This window comes from Balaenoptera acutorostrata, chromosome 14, assembly GCF_949987535.1.
Source record: "Balaenoptera acutorostrata chromosome 14, mBalAcu1.1, whole genome shotgun sequence".
Taxonomy (NCBI): Eukaryota; Metazoa; Chordata; class Mammalia; order Artiodactyla; family Balaenopteridae; genus Balaenoptera; species Balaenoptera acutorostrata.
Genome location: NC_080077.1, coordinates 37,271,624 through 37,286,233, shown reverse-complemented (window position 1 = coordinate 37,286,233; position 14,610 = coordinate 37,271,624). Strand labels below are relative to the sequence as shown.

Genomic DNA, 14,610 nt, shown 5'->3' with positions numbered 1-14,610 from the left:
AGGACGCCACCTTGTGGTTTATTTTCACATTTATCGTTTTCAACCTGCCTGGAACTTTCCTGCTTCAGAAAAAAACACCATTAAAAACTACAGCAATATTGGTAAAGGAGGCAAGAATATAAAATGGAGAAAAGACAGCCTCTTCAATAAGTGGTGCTGGGAAAACTAGACAGCTACATGCAAAAGAATTAAATTAGAACACTCCCTAACACCATACACAAAAATAAACTCCAGATGGATTAAAGACCTAAATGTAAGGCAAGACACTATAAAACTCTTAGAGGAAAACATAGGCAGAACACTCTATGACATAAATCACAGCAAGATCCTTTTTGACCCACCTCCTAGAGAAATGGAAATAAAAACAAAAATAAACAAATGGGACTTAATGAAACTTAAAAGCTTTTGCACAGCAAAGGAAACCATAAACAAGATGAAAAGAGAACCCTCAGAATGGGAGACAATATTTGCAAAAGAAGCAACTGACAAAGGGTTAATCTCCAAAATATATAAGCAGCTCATGCAGCTCTATGTCAAAAAAACAAACAACCCAATCCAAAAATGGGCAGAAGACCTAAATAGATATTTCTCCAAAGAAGATATACAGATGGCCAACAAACATATGAAAGGATGCTCAACATCACTAATCATTGGAGGAATGCAAATCAAAACTACAATGAGGTATCTCCTCACACCGATCAGAATGGCCATCATCAAAAAAACTACAAACAGTAAATGCTGGAGAGGGTGTGGAGAAAAGGGAACCCTCTTGCACTGGTGGTGGGAATGTAAATTGATACAGCCACTATGGAGAACAGTATAGAGGTTCCTTAAAAAACTAAAAATAGAACTACCATACGACCCAGCAATCCCACTACTGGGCATATACCCTGAGAAAACCATAATTCAAGAAGAGTCATGTACCACAATGTTCATTGCAGCTCTATTCACAATAGCCAGGACATGGAAGCACCCTAAGTGTCCATTGACAGATGAATGGATAAAGAAGATGTGGCACATATATGCAATGACATATTACTCAGCCATACAAAGAAACGAATTTGAGTTATTTGTAGTGAGATGGATGGACCTAGAGTCTGTCATACAGAGTGCAGTAAGTCAGAAAGAGAAAAACAAATACTGTATGCTAACACATATATACGGAATCTAAAAAAAAAAAAAAAGGTTCTGATGAACCTAGGGGCAGGACCGGAATAAAGACGCAGACGTTGAGAATGGACTTGAGGGTACCGGTAGGGGGAAGGGTAAGCTGGGACGAAGTGAGAGGGTGGCATGGATTTATATATACTACCAAATGTAAAAGAGATAGCTAGGGGCTTCCCTGGTGGCGCAGCGGTTAGGAATCTGCCTGCCAATGCAGGGCACACGGGTTCGAGCCCTGGTCTGGGAGGATCCCACATGCCGCGGAGCGGCTGGGCCCGTGAGCCACAACTACTGAGCCTGCGCGTCTGGAGCCTGTGCTCCGCAACTACTGAGCCTGCGCGTCTGGAGCCTGTGCTCCGCAACGGGAGAGGCCGCGACAGTGAGAGGCCCGCGCACCGCGATGAAAAGTGGCCCCCGCTGGCCGCAACTAGAGAAAGCCCTCGCACAGAAACGAAGACCCAACACAGCCAAAAATAAATAAATAAATAAATTTATTTTAAAAAATAATAAAATAAAATAAAATAAAATAGCTAGCTAGTGGGAAGCAGCCGCATAGCACAGGGAGATCAGCTCGGTGCTTTGTGACCACCTAGAGGGGTGGGATGGGGGGGTGGGAGGGAGACGCAAGAGGGAGGAGATATGGGGATATATGTATATGTATAGCTGATTCACTTTGTTATAAAGCAGAAACTAACACACCATTGTAAAGCAATTATACTCCAATAAAGATGTTTAAAAAAAAAAAAAACTACAGCAATAGAGAGGAGTGGAATTTTTGCTCATCTAAATATTGCTTGCATGTCATTATCCCAAAGACTTTATTCAAACATTATCATTCATTCCTTTTTGTTTTTTATTTTAATTAAATATTGAATTGGTAGAGAAAAATGGTATATGTGTTATAAATAATCAAAGGAGACTTAACACCTGTGTACTCACCACCCAGCTTAGCACTACCAGTACTTTGAAAGAGCTCTGTGTGCTTCTCTTTGAATGCTTTCTCCATCTTCTCTATTAACCAGGCACACCCACTATGTTGCTTTTATTTATAGTTTACCATCCATGTACATATCAATAAGCAATAGTTTTCATTTAGCATTTTAAAACTGCATATGAAATGAGATCATTCTGTATTTGATTTGCTTTTTAAATTAAGTAGTCTTTTTCTGGGATTCATCATGTTGGTAAGAGGAGCTGTGATCCATTTGTTTTCACCACTCTGTAGTATTTCATTTTACGACTATACCACAATATATTTAGCTCTTCTACTCTTGATGGACATTTAGGTTGCTTCCAGTTTGGGTCTATTATGATGGTGCTACTGTGAACATTCTTGTGTATGTCTTCTGGAGCTTACGTGCAGGATTTCTCCCAGGGGGTTGAATTGCTGGGCATGAGAACCTCCAACTTTACTAGATAATAACAAATTATTTTTCAAAGTTATTTTATCACACCAATTTACACTCCCACCTTTAGCGTATACAAGTTTCAGTCTATATCCTTACCGGCACTTGATATTGTTAGATTTTTCCATTTTTGCTAATTTATGGGTATAATCGGAATCTCTTTTGTTTTAATTTGCATGTCTTGGTTACACAAGAAGTCAGTCCTCTTTTCAAAGGTTTATTGGTGACCATGTTTCTTCTGAAAAGTGCCAGTTTCAATTTTTTGCCTCATTCTTTCATTTATCCACTCGAGTCATTTGATTTGCTACTATGTGCCAAGTAGTGTCATTGTCTAGAGGATACAAAGAGGAATATGATGTAGACCCTGTCCTCATGAAGCTCTTGGCTTACTATCATTATTGCTTTCAGGGATCATACTAATAATCAAGACCAAAAAACAACAATCTTGAGCACCAATTATATGATTATCACTTTGTAAGACAGAAGTACATTTTATGAACTCAAACTTCAAGGAATTTACAAAACCATAGCTTACACAAAACAATAGGAAATTATTAAAAGTACCGTATATTATGTTACATATATTATAAAAATTCAGAGGATGTAATAAGCAGAAAAAAGTAATTGATCAAGTGTGTCCATGGTTTAAATTTAAATTTCTTTTCTTTCATGTAACTAATGTAAAAACATTTTTTTCTATAGCCTACTCATTAAATGAGGAAAATGGGAAAAAAGAACCATTTTTATTTAAGTCAATAAGATAATAGTGGGCTTCCCTGGTGGCGCAGTGGTTGAGAGTCTGCCTGCTAATGCAGGGGACACGGGTTCGAGCCCTGGCCTGGGAAGATCCCACATGCCGCGGAGCGGCTGGGCCCGTGAGCCACAACTGCTGAGCCTGCGTGTTTGGAGCCTGTGCTCCGCAACGAAAGAGGCCCGCGCATCGCGATGAAGAGTGGCCCCCGCTTGCCACAACTGGAGAAAGCCCTCGCACAGAAACGAAGACGCAACACAGCCAAAATCAATCAATCAATCAATCAATCAATCAAACATACGCATCTGATTCAAGATCCTCATTAAAAAAAAAAAAAAAAAAAAAACCCACAGCCTGATTTCTTAAAAAAAAAAAAAAAAGATAATAGTGATCAACATGGAGATGTGGCAAAGATTAGTTTTAATTAAATAAAAATTATACTGAAGAAAGAAACACTTTCACAAATCAACATGCTTATCCAATAAATGCAAGTATGTTGTGTTTGCTGTTAAATTTATTTCTTAATTGAAAGTTTTCCCCAACTTTCTGGGGAATTTGGTAACCTCCAATAAGCAGCTACTAGGATTGACTCTCACCAAAATTGTAATGCATAGAGTTCAATTATTCATTTGAAATAGAACCTGAGATATCATATAATTCCTTTTTCCTTCTATGGAACACTCCCCATGAACCACCCTATTTGTAAAGACTGCTCTAAAGAACACTCCATAGTGCCACCAGAAAATTTGTTGTAGCTGGGGAGTCTTAAAGAATACAGGATTGGGCTTCCCTGGTGGCACAGTGGTTGACACTGTGCCTGCTAATGCAGGGGACGCGGGTTCGAGCCCTGGTCTGGGAAGATCCCACATGCCGCGGAGCAACTAGGCCCGTGAACCACAACTACTGAGCCTGCGCGTCTGGAGCCTGTGCTCCTGCAACAAGAGAGGCTGCGATATTGAGAGGCCCACGTGCAGTGATGAAGAGTGGCCCCCGCTCGACACGACTAGAGAAAGCCCTCGCACAGAAACGAAGACCCAACACAGCCAAAAATAAATAAATAAATTAAAAAAAAAAAAAAAAGAATACAGGATTTAGGCTGGGCAAATCCAGGCTGGAATCCTGTTTCCCCGACATACTTGTATGACATACTTGTATAACTTATAAATAAGTTATAAACTTTCTAAGTTTTCTAAACTACAAAGCAAGGATAATTGTAAGAATTGATTCTAATATTGTGGATTCAGCATTCAAAACCATAACTTACACAAAACAATACACAAATTATTAAAAGTACTATATATTATATTATAGAAATTCATAGAAATAATTTAGAAAGTCATCTAAAAGAACACAATAAGAGATAGACATTATTCAGGATGACTCAGTTTAATTCTTTTTCCACTTTCTGCTCTCAGCAGAAATATAGCGGTGTGATTCATAAAAAATAGTATTATGAGGGGTTAGCTTTCAAGTGAAGTCCTAGCAATCCACTTCTTGGTTTAATTGATTATTTAATTCATTGATTTAGCACCAACCATATGTCAAGCACTGTACTAGATGCTGTTGAAAGTCCTTCCCTTCCTTCCTACCTTAGTTACTCTCAGACATCCTTTATAATTCTAGTATTTGTCAGCCCAATCAAGGTCCACTGTAGTAGCCCAACCCTGGATGAATGATGATTATTTATTTAAATAAAGTAATTTGACAGGTCCAGAAATATATTTTTGGTATACAGCAAATAACCCCTGCTATATTTTGTGCAGGTTAAATAATTTCTATTCCTTTACCCTTAAGGAGCCTCTTCATATGTCGAGTATTTCTGCAGACAGTTCTTCAGCATTTCCCCACTCTTCGAAAGCACAGAAATGGAGCACAATATTCTGGCTCTATGAAGCAGTAATTTCATACTATGTGTAGGTTATATGATATATTTCTGCGTCTAAATGACAATGTCATGTAGAAAAACTGACTAAAAATAACAGTAGAGGGAATTCCCTGGCTGTCCAGTGGTTAGGACTCAGGGCTTTCACTGTGGTGGCCGGGGTTCAATCCCCAGTCAGGGAACTAATATCCCCCAAGCTGTGCAGCGTGGCCAAAAAAAAAAAAAAATTACATTAAAAAAATAATAAATAAATAAATAAATAAATAGTGGTATATATACATTAAAAAAAGTAGAATAGATAAAACACAAAATTATTCTAACCATAACAAAATAAAACTCCATTAAAAAATAAATCAAACAAGAGAAATATGCTATTACTATTAATGACTACCCTGCAATCTCCAGACTCTTTCTTGACTTCTTTGACCTTGACTTATCCTGACTCTGCTCCTTCAGACTTTCCTCCTTTGTCCTCCTCTAGCCAGTCAGGCCTGCAAACCTCTGCTCTTCATTTTGCTGTACTCAATCTCTTGGCATGCATTTCCATTCTTGAGGGTTCAATTCTCAATTCAAAGATGAATCTCCTCAGAATCTATCATCATTAGTCAAAAATGTCAACCCATGTATAGGACAGCTTCACTTGGATGCCCTCTCTTTAGTCCAAACCTAAATGCAACTTGACTTCCTGCTGTGCCTCTCTCTGAATCAACACCCTTTCCAAATTAATAGGCCATAATCAAAACCTTAATCATTTTCCCCTTTGATTCCTACTCAACTGTGATAAACAGTCTTACTGCCCTTTCTTACCTGTGCCTACAACAGTGACTGGCATGGAGTAAGAATTACAGAAGTGTTTGCTAAATCAGTGAATGAATGAATGAATGAATGAGTGACAATAACTCTGTGAAGCACGCATGGGAGCCAGTAGCATCTCCATCGTACAGAAAAAGATCCAGAGGCTCAGAGAAGCTGAGTCACTTTCCCAAGGTAACTCAGCTGATATTGGCAGACAGGATTATTTCACAGTCTCTGGCTCCTGAACAAGAGTGTTTTCTTTGCCTTCCTAAGACCTCTTTTTCTTCTCCATATCTGCTCTTCTGCAATATCTAGTTATTGATAGGTTTGCTGTCTCTTTCTCACACTAGTCCAGACCCTCAGCACGTGGAGTCATGTTTAAAGCTATGGCCTCCTAGACAGAGTTGCTTACTGTGGTCTGGCTTCCACTGGTCTATTCTGAACCCAACAGCCGTGTCTCACCACCCATCTTTACGTACTCTCCTTCATCTTCTCCTTGACCTTTTTACAATATCCTATTCTCTTCACTGCTACTTCCTTCTTGAATTTCTCTGATCTGGTTATAAACTCTCTTACTGCTCCTTTGCTGTTTTCTTTATAGTTATTCTACTTCTTCCCATTCTCCTACAATATATTCTTACCTTGGTTTATTCCTTGGTCTTCTGTCCTTTTTCTAGATTCTCTTTTTGAGAGAGCTCATATCTTCTCAAACTTCTAAGCTAATAGCTCCAAAATCCCTACCTTCCTAAATTCCATCCAGTATTTCCAACCACCATTTACCTGTGCTGCCACAGCTGGGATCCAACTGAACTTAACTTCTGTCCCAAGTCTGTTTCCCCACCTCAACCTCCCTACCACTTTTCGTGCCACTCCAACTTTACTAACCACATAGAACACAACTCACAGTGTCATTACTGATTCTTCCCTATTATTCTTAAGCTTTTCTATCCTGTTAAATACCAAGGCTTCTTGCATTCCCTTTGTAACTCCATAGATTGTCTTAAGGTCCTCCATAATCTGGCTGCACTAACCTGTCTTACCTGGACCTGCACTGTTCCCTAGCACAGGTGCCCTTCTATAGCCAGCCTGGTACAACCACCCTGGATGCCCAGGCCTTGGTCATCCTGGATTCCCTAAGATTAAATGCCCATTCCCACTTTCTCAGGCTTTCCAGATCCTGCTAGCCTCTAGGTTATTTTGGGAATCAGTTTTCCAGTCCATTTTCATTCTCATATCCACTTCTTTCTCCCTTCCCTCATTACATATTTCAATTATTTGAAGTACTTACCACATAGCAAATAGTCAAGGAATGGTGCCTTTGTTTTTGTTAATGGCAATAATAATAACAAATATATTTCTGTCTTAATTCCTCAGTGAAAGACTCCTTAAACACTTCTGCTTTTTCCTACCCCCTGGACCATTAATAAATACTCTTCCTTTTCCTCTTCCAAACCAGTCTCAGCACAGCTAAAAGGAAAGTAAGACAAAGCCACAGGAGCTGTAATTAAGCTCTTAGTTTATTTCTATGCTATTGTGAAATTTCAGGCTTAAAATGAAACGGTCAAAAAAACCCAGTAGCTTAAAAGTTAGCAAAGGTTAGAATGATTTTGAAATTTCAGGATTAAAAAAAATGTAATGTCTATATAGCACCATTTTATCTTCTTTTTGACTCCAACATTTCCATATTCTCTTTTGGGGAATTCCCAGAGTCCTTCTTTGCCCTGAATGTAAGAATTCCAAATGATACTTAACTATTTTTGAAAGACCTATATGATTAACCTACAGGGAATCGACACACTGGATGCAAGAAATTTGCCATATTTGCGTGAAGGTCTTTGAGAAAAGTTAAAATACAACAGGTAATGTAATTACTACAGTGCGTTAGTAACAGAAAATATAAAGCAGCTACTTGATAATTAACCAACAACATATCTCAGAAAATATCTTAGATTCATAAAGAAGAACCGGATAAGAACAGCTCCAACATACGCAATCTACAAAGCACATAATCTGAATATATGAAACTTGACTCTCAGCATGATGCAAAATAGGTATAATCCCTCCTAAAATTATTTTCCTCCTCTTATTAGTCAAACGAAGCTCCAGATTAACAAAGGCTCAATAAATTAATGCTTGTATACACATCCAAATTATTTTCAAAGCTGGAAAATGCAAATTTATAAGTGACTTAGTTGTATTTAGAGTACTTTAGAATCAGGGATCATTTTGTTGTTTATTTGATTGCAAATATCTGTAAAAAGGTATGGCGTATTTTAAATCTTAGGTTCAATAATATTTAAAGCTAATTGAATTTTTATAATAGAAAAAAATCGGTAACAACCATCATAACTCATTTGCAAGTAAGAAAACTAGCTTCCCTGACCGGGAATCGAACCCGGGCCGCGGCGGTGAGAGCGCCGAATCCTAACCACTAGACCACCAGGGAACTTGCTAGTCTTGTTTTCTCGGTCTATTTGTGTCTTTAGAAATCGCCACGTAAACCTGGCCAATAGAAAAAAAGATTGTTGCCTCTAAGCCCCGCCCACTTCGTTCCTGTTTTGGGTTTCTGTAGGTTTGCAATGTTTCAAGATAAAAAGTTGAGGAAAAAAGAAATAGATATTTCTAGGAAATAAAAAATAAAATTAAAACAGCATAGACAATTTCTAGGAGGATACGGGAGAAACTGTTGACACTGGTTAACTCTAGGAAGAAGAAATGAAGAATTTCTTCACTTGCCTAAACCCGGCAAACGCTCTGCGCTCTCAGGCGATCTCCGCGGCGGCTCCTAAGGGGAAAGGCTGGATCCTCCAAATCGAATCCTCTTCCGACTGCCGAGCTGGAAAAGACGTCCTGGGATTTCATCCTAATTATGTAACATGTAAATATCTATACCTAGACAATGTTAAAGTACTGTCCAGAACCTTGCAATTTGCTTTATCATTTTCTCAATCATGTAGCTGCTCTTTCTAAATCTAACCTCTTTCTCTGTGTATGTCTTTCTGTCTTTCCCTCTCACGCAGATGTTAAATCCCACTAAATATTTTACTAAATCTAACGGTAAGATTGCCACGGGCGGAGAGCGTTTCCCGGAGTAGAGCTTGGCACAGAGCAGATGCTCTGTAAGTGTGGGTGATGAAGGGCCTCGTGGCCTTTAGGACGCGACTACTTAATTTACTTATTTGAGAGTCAGATTAACGAAGCGGGGAGGGCTGTGGGTAATTTGCTTAGTGAAGAACCAGGGCATCTGCACCCGGATCGGAGTAAACCGTTAAAACGCACTGTTTCCATTATCCTCCTGTTTTTCAAACTGTTATTATCTGGGCAAGTGCTTCCCTTCTCCGCATTATGTATGAGAAACGGCCAGGAAATGATGCAATTACCAAAGGAGTCAAGAAACCTTCCAGCCCAGCCTCAGTTCGGAAGCCCTCATGAAATACGAGCAGAAGACAATAGGATGTAACTCAGTTTTGAAAGCGCCAACCGTTACAGTTGGACAAATGTAACCCTAGAGACCCCGCTCCGCTGCAAGATGGAAGGAGGCTTAAGTAAAGCAGATATAAATTTGTAATGAACTTGCGCACAACCTCCGGCGCCATTGTGAATTACAGCCTTCGTCCATCACCTAGAATTTAGGTGAGCCTGAGCTAGAATTTTTTTTCTTGTTTTCAGCCACTCAGAAATGGAGTTTAGATTACTGATAAAACTTATCTAAAATTATTTAATAATATGCAAACAGGAAGATTAAAATGACTTATTAAGACTAATAAGTAAAGATGGAAACATCACCAGAAGAAATTGCTAAACAATTACTATATTTTAGATGGGACCCACACCCCTTTCCTATATCAAGGAATTTTTAGGAAATCGAGTGCAGTAGGTGGAGCTTCTACCTCTCAACTGGGGGTTTTCAGAGCTTAGCGTGAAAGAGCATCTGGTTTTGAATTAAAAGATAAAGTAGATATTACTTTTAGAATAATTTAAATTTGTTTTAATAGGTTTAGTCACAGTCTTGTACGAGAGGTACGAAAGGGTACAGCGAGAACCATCACTCTTTTATCACTCTTCATTTCTTCTTCCCAGAGTTGACCAGTTTCTTCTGTATCCTCCTAGAAATTGTCTATGCTATTTTAAATTTTATTTTATTTTTTTATTTCCTAGAAATATCTATTTCCTTTTTCCCCAACTTTTTATCTTGAAACATTCCAAGCCTACAGAAAACTCCAAGTATAGAACAATGAACACATATACACCCTTCATCTAGACCTGTGCTAATTTAGTAGTACCAGCATCCACCGTGTGACTTCTGTGCACTGAAATGTGGCTAGTAAGAGTTTAGGTGTTCTATAAGTGTTGCATGCATACTGGATTTTTAAGCCTTAGTATGGAAAAAAAAGAATGTAAAATATCTCATTAATAATTTTTACATTGAGTAAATTTTAAATGCTAATTGAATATGAGTTAAAATATTAAAATTAATTTCACTTTCTTTTTTTGTTTTTAACCTAGCTACTAGAATATTTAAAATTATTGATATATATATATATGGCTTGCATTATATTTCTATTTTATAGTACTAATCTAGATTCACCACTTGTCAATATTTTGCCATATTTGCTTTCTCTTGATCTTTTTTCTGAACCATTTGAGGTTAGTTGCAGACACCATGATACTTTACTTCGAAAAACTATACCATATATTTCCTAAGAACAAGCAATACAATTATCACACTTAGAAAATTTAAATTTAATACAATATTATTTATGATACAGTTCATAGTCAAATTTTTCAATTGTCCTAGCACCTTTTATACTTTTTCATTTTTATCCAGGATCCATTCAAGGATTATACACTGCATTTAATTGCCAAGTTTCTGTAGTCTCCTTCCTTTAATCTGAAACAATTACCCAATTTTTTTTTTTTTTTTACAGCATTGAATAGTGGAGGACATTTGCTTCAGAAAGTCCCTCAATTTAGACAAATATTTCTTTTGTCAGGAAAACTACCTTAAGTGATATGTCCTTCTCAGTGCATTATATCATAATTCAAATAATGCTGATGTATTGTGTTATCTCTAATGGTAATGTGGTAGGCAGAATAATGGCTCCCACAGAGATTGTACCTGTCCTAATCTCCAGAAAAATGAATATTACTTCACGTGGCAGTAGGAATTTTGCAGATGTGTTTAAATTAAGGATTTTAAGAGAGAGATTATCCTGGATTATCTGGGTGGGCCAGAAATCATCACACGAGTCCTTTTCAGTCAAGGAGGGAGACTGGAGAGTTGGAGTCCCAGTGATGTGATCCCAGGAAGACTCTACCAGCCTTTAACTGGCTTTGAAGATGGAGGAAGGGGACCATGAGCTAAGGAATGCAAGGGGCCTCTAGAAACTGAAAAGGGCAAGGAAAATGTTCTCTTCAGCGCCTCCAGAAAGAAAGCAGCTCTGCCAACACCTAGATTCTGACCCATGTCAGAATTCTGGACTACAGAACCGTAAGATAATAAATTTGTGCTGTTGTAAGCCACTAAGTTTGTGGTGATTTTTTTACAGCACCAATAGGAAACAAACACAGATCATTTGGTGAAGGTGTCTGCCATATTCCTCCATTGTAAAGTTACCCTTTACACTTGTAATTAACAAATATCAAAAAAAAAAAAGCAAATATCACCCATGGAAGTAATACTTTGAAAATGTATGAATTTTCTGTTCCTCCGCAAAGTTTCACCCAATGGTTTTAGCATCCACCGATGACGCTTGCCTGAATCAATTACTACTATGTTGACTGCAAAACGGTGTTATTTTATCATTCACATGTAAAGAGCTTTCCTTTCTGTCCTCCCTCTTTTTATTCTTTATTTAATTTTAAAATATCAGTTTGGACTCATATTCTTTTTTTATTTTTGTGGTTTTAGTCAATGTGTTATAATCTACTGCTGTCATTATTAATACTTAAATTGTTCCAAATATGGCCAGAAGGAGTCCCTTTAAGCTGGCTCCTGTATTCTTTTGACATGTCCCTATAAATTTTTGAGCATTTCTTTACTTTCTAGCATAAGATGGTGCAGGCACACCCTCTACTTTATAAACTGATTTATGGAGAATTAACATCTTTATGCATGTATCTTTTCTCTTTTAATTTCCTTGTTTAAAATTTTACATGAGAAGGGGCATTACTCTACATACTCTTCTGTAACCTTTTTTAAAATTAATTTCTTTTGAAGCATGTCCATTCTTTACATAAAGAGTTTTTTCTTTATTTCTGATAACTGCATGATATTCCACTGTATAGAGATTTTATTAAAGTAGTTTTATATCATTGGTCATTTAGATTATTTTCAATTTTTTGCTGTTACCAAAGTACTACAACAAATAACCTTGGTGCCACATAATTGGCATTTAGTTTTTATTAACTGACCCACAAATGACTTACCTTATGGACTGCCAATTTCTGACTTGAAAATGTTATATATTGGAAGAAAAATCATGGCATCCAATTCAAATTCAGTTCTAGTTATAATTTATGGGCAATTTAATTTTTCAATTTGATTTCAACCTCATTCAGCTATTCTTCTGTTCATTAATTTGTTCATTTGCTGAACAAATATTTATTGACTGTCTATTATATGTAAGTCACTATGTTAGGCACAGGATGCCTGATCTTGAAGTTTAGTCTGGCAGGGTTCAAGTAAACAAGCAATTACAGTTAGTAGAGTAGTGGATAGTAAAAGAAACGTTTGACTATACTTCAATTTAATAAGTTCATTTAATACATTAAAAACATGTTAGTTATCGCACATACTTTGCTGATAGGAATGTAAAATGTACAGCCAGTCTGGAAAATAGTTTGGCAGTTTCTTATAAAACTAATTATGCACCCATCAGTTGTACCCTTAGGCATTTATACCAGAAAAATGAAAATTTATGTTCACATAAAATCTGCACATGAATGTGTATAGTAGCTTTATTCATAATAGCCTAAAACTGGAAACAACGGAAACATCCTTTAGTGGGTGAATGGTTAAATTGTGGTACACCCATACCATGGAATATTTATCAAAAAAAAGAACAAACTATTGATATGTATAACAACTTGGATAGATCCCAAGGGAATTATGCTGAATTTTTTAAAAAAGCCAATCCAAAAGGTTATACACTCTATGATTCCATTTATTTAGAATTTTTTAAATGATAGAGATGAGAACATATTAGTGACTGACAGGAATTAGATGGGGTGGGGAGGAGGATGGAGGTGACTGTAAAAGAATAGGTGTGGTACCTTTGTAGGAGTGATACAGCAGTCCTGTAGCTCGGGGGTCCCCAACCCCCCTGTTAGGAACCGGGCCGCACAGCAGGAGGTGAACTGCAGGCAGTGGAACTTCATCTGCCGCTCCCCATTGCCCCCCATCGCTCATATTACAACTGAACCATCCCCTCCCCCGCTCCCACCCGGTCCGTGGAAAAATTGCCTTCCATGAAACCGGTCCCTGCTGCCAAAAAGGTTGGGGACCGCTGCTGTAGCTTATTGTGGTGGTGGTAGAAGAATCTATACCGATGATAAAATTGCACAGAAATCACACACACACACACACACACACACACACACACAGGCAAGAACATGTGTAAAACTAGTGAAATCTCAATGAGCTCTAAAGATCATACCAATGTCATTTTCTGGTTTTGATATTTATTGTAGTTATGCAAGATGTTATCTTTGGGGGATAACTGGGGGAAAACCTGGGACTTCCCTGTACATTTTTTGCAACTTTTGGTGAATCTCTATTTCCTTCGAAAAACTCCCTTTTCAGCTTATTGCACTGTAATTTTCTTTCACTCAAATTAAGTCCAATAAACAATCACCACTTAACATCACTTTGAGTTTAGGGATTCATTTCAAAATTTTAAATTATATCTTAGCACTGTATCTTAGCACTAGATTATTTAAATAAGTTTTTCAGAAATTATTTTTTTAAAAAAGAATTCTCAAGCTATTGAATAGACTATTTTTAGCAGAAATAAGGCAGCAGAAACTGTCCAAGGGTAGATACTTTTTAATTAACTGTGAATAAAAGAAAAGGACAGGGCTTCCCTAGTGGCGCAGTGGTTGAGAATCTGCCTGCTCAATGCAGGGGACATGGGTTCGAACCCTGGTCTGGGAAGATCCCACATGCCACGGAGCAACTGGGCCCGTGAGCCACAATTACTGAGCCTGCGCGTCTGGAGCCTGTGCTCCGCAACAAGAGAGGCCGCGATGGTGAGAGGCCCGCGCACCGCGATGAAGAGTGGTCCCCACTTGCCGCAACTAGAGAAAGCCCTCGCACAGAAACAAAGACTCAACACAGTCATAAATAAATTAATTAATTAATTAATTTAAAAAAAAAAAAGAAAAGGACAAATTTTGGGGGCGCTTATTCCAAATAAGCAGCCATAAGTTCTACCTACTAACAGGCACCCAGACAGCAATCCGTTCCTATATATGTCAGTATTTCTTTCTCAATACACTCTGGCAGGCTCTTTCTCTTTTCAAATGACAAGGAGACTTCTACCTCCTCTTTAGACAAGATTTCTACCTCTTCTTCATAACAAGCCGAGAGAAGCACTGAACCTAGGCCTATC

The 14,610-nt window shown here is 37.9% G+C and overlaps 1 protein-coding gene and 1 non-coding gene across 3 annotated transcripts in view; one reads left to right on the top strand and one right to left on the bottom strand.

Annotated features, from left to right (window-relative positions):
- Positions 1-8,372: 8,372 nt before the first annotated feature.
- On the bottom strand, positions 8,373-8,444 carry TRNAE-CUC (transfer RNA glutamic acid (anticodon CUC)). Its single transcript has one exon. It is a non-coding gene; the product is annotated as a tRNA-Glu (tRNA).
- A 117-nt stretch (positions 8,445-8,561) lies between these two features.
- The window catches only part of NCOA7 (nuclear receptor coactivator 7), a 155,051-nt gene continuing 149,002 nt past the window's right edge, over positions 8,562-14,610 (top strand). Inside the window, exon 1 of one of the 2 annotated variants that reach the window (XM_057527597.1) lies at positions 8,562-8,876. The gene's annotated coding sequence lies outside the window, so the exon portion shown is untranslated. Of the gene's footprint in view, positions 8,877-9,049; positions 9,632-14,610 lie in introns of those variants that run through there. The other variant, XM_057527599.1, reaches the window with a different exon arrangement.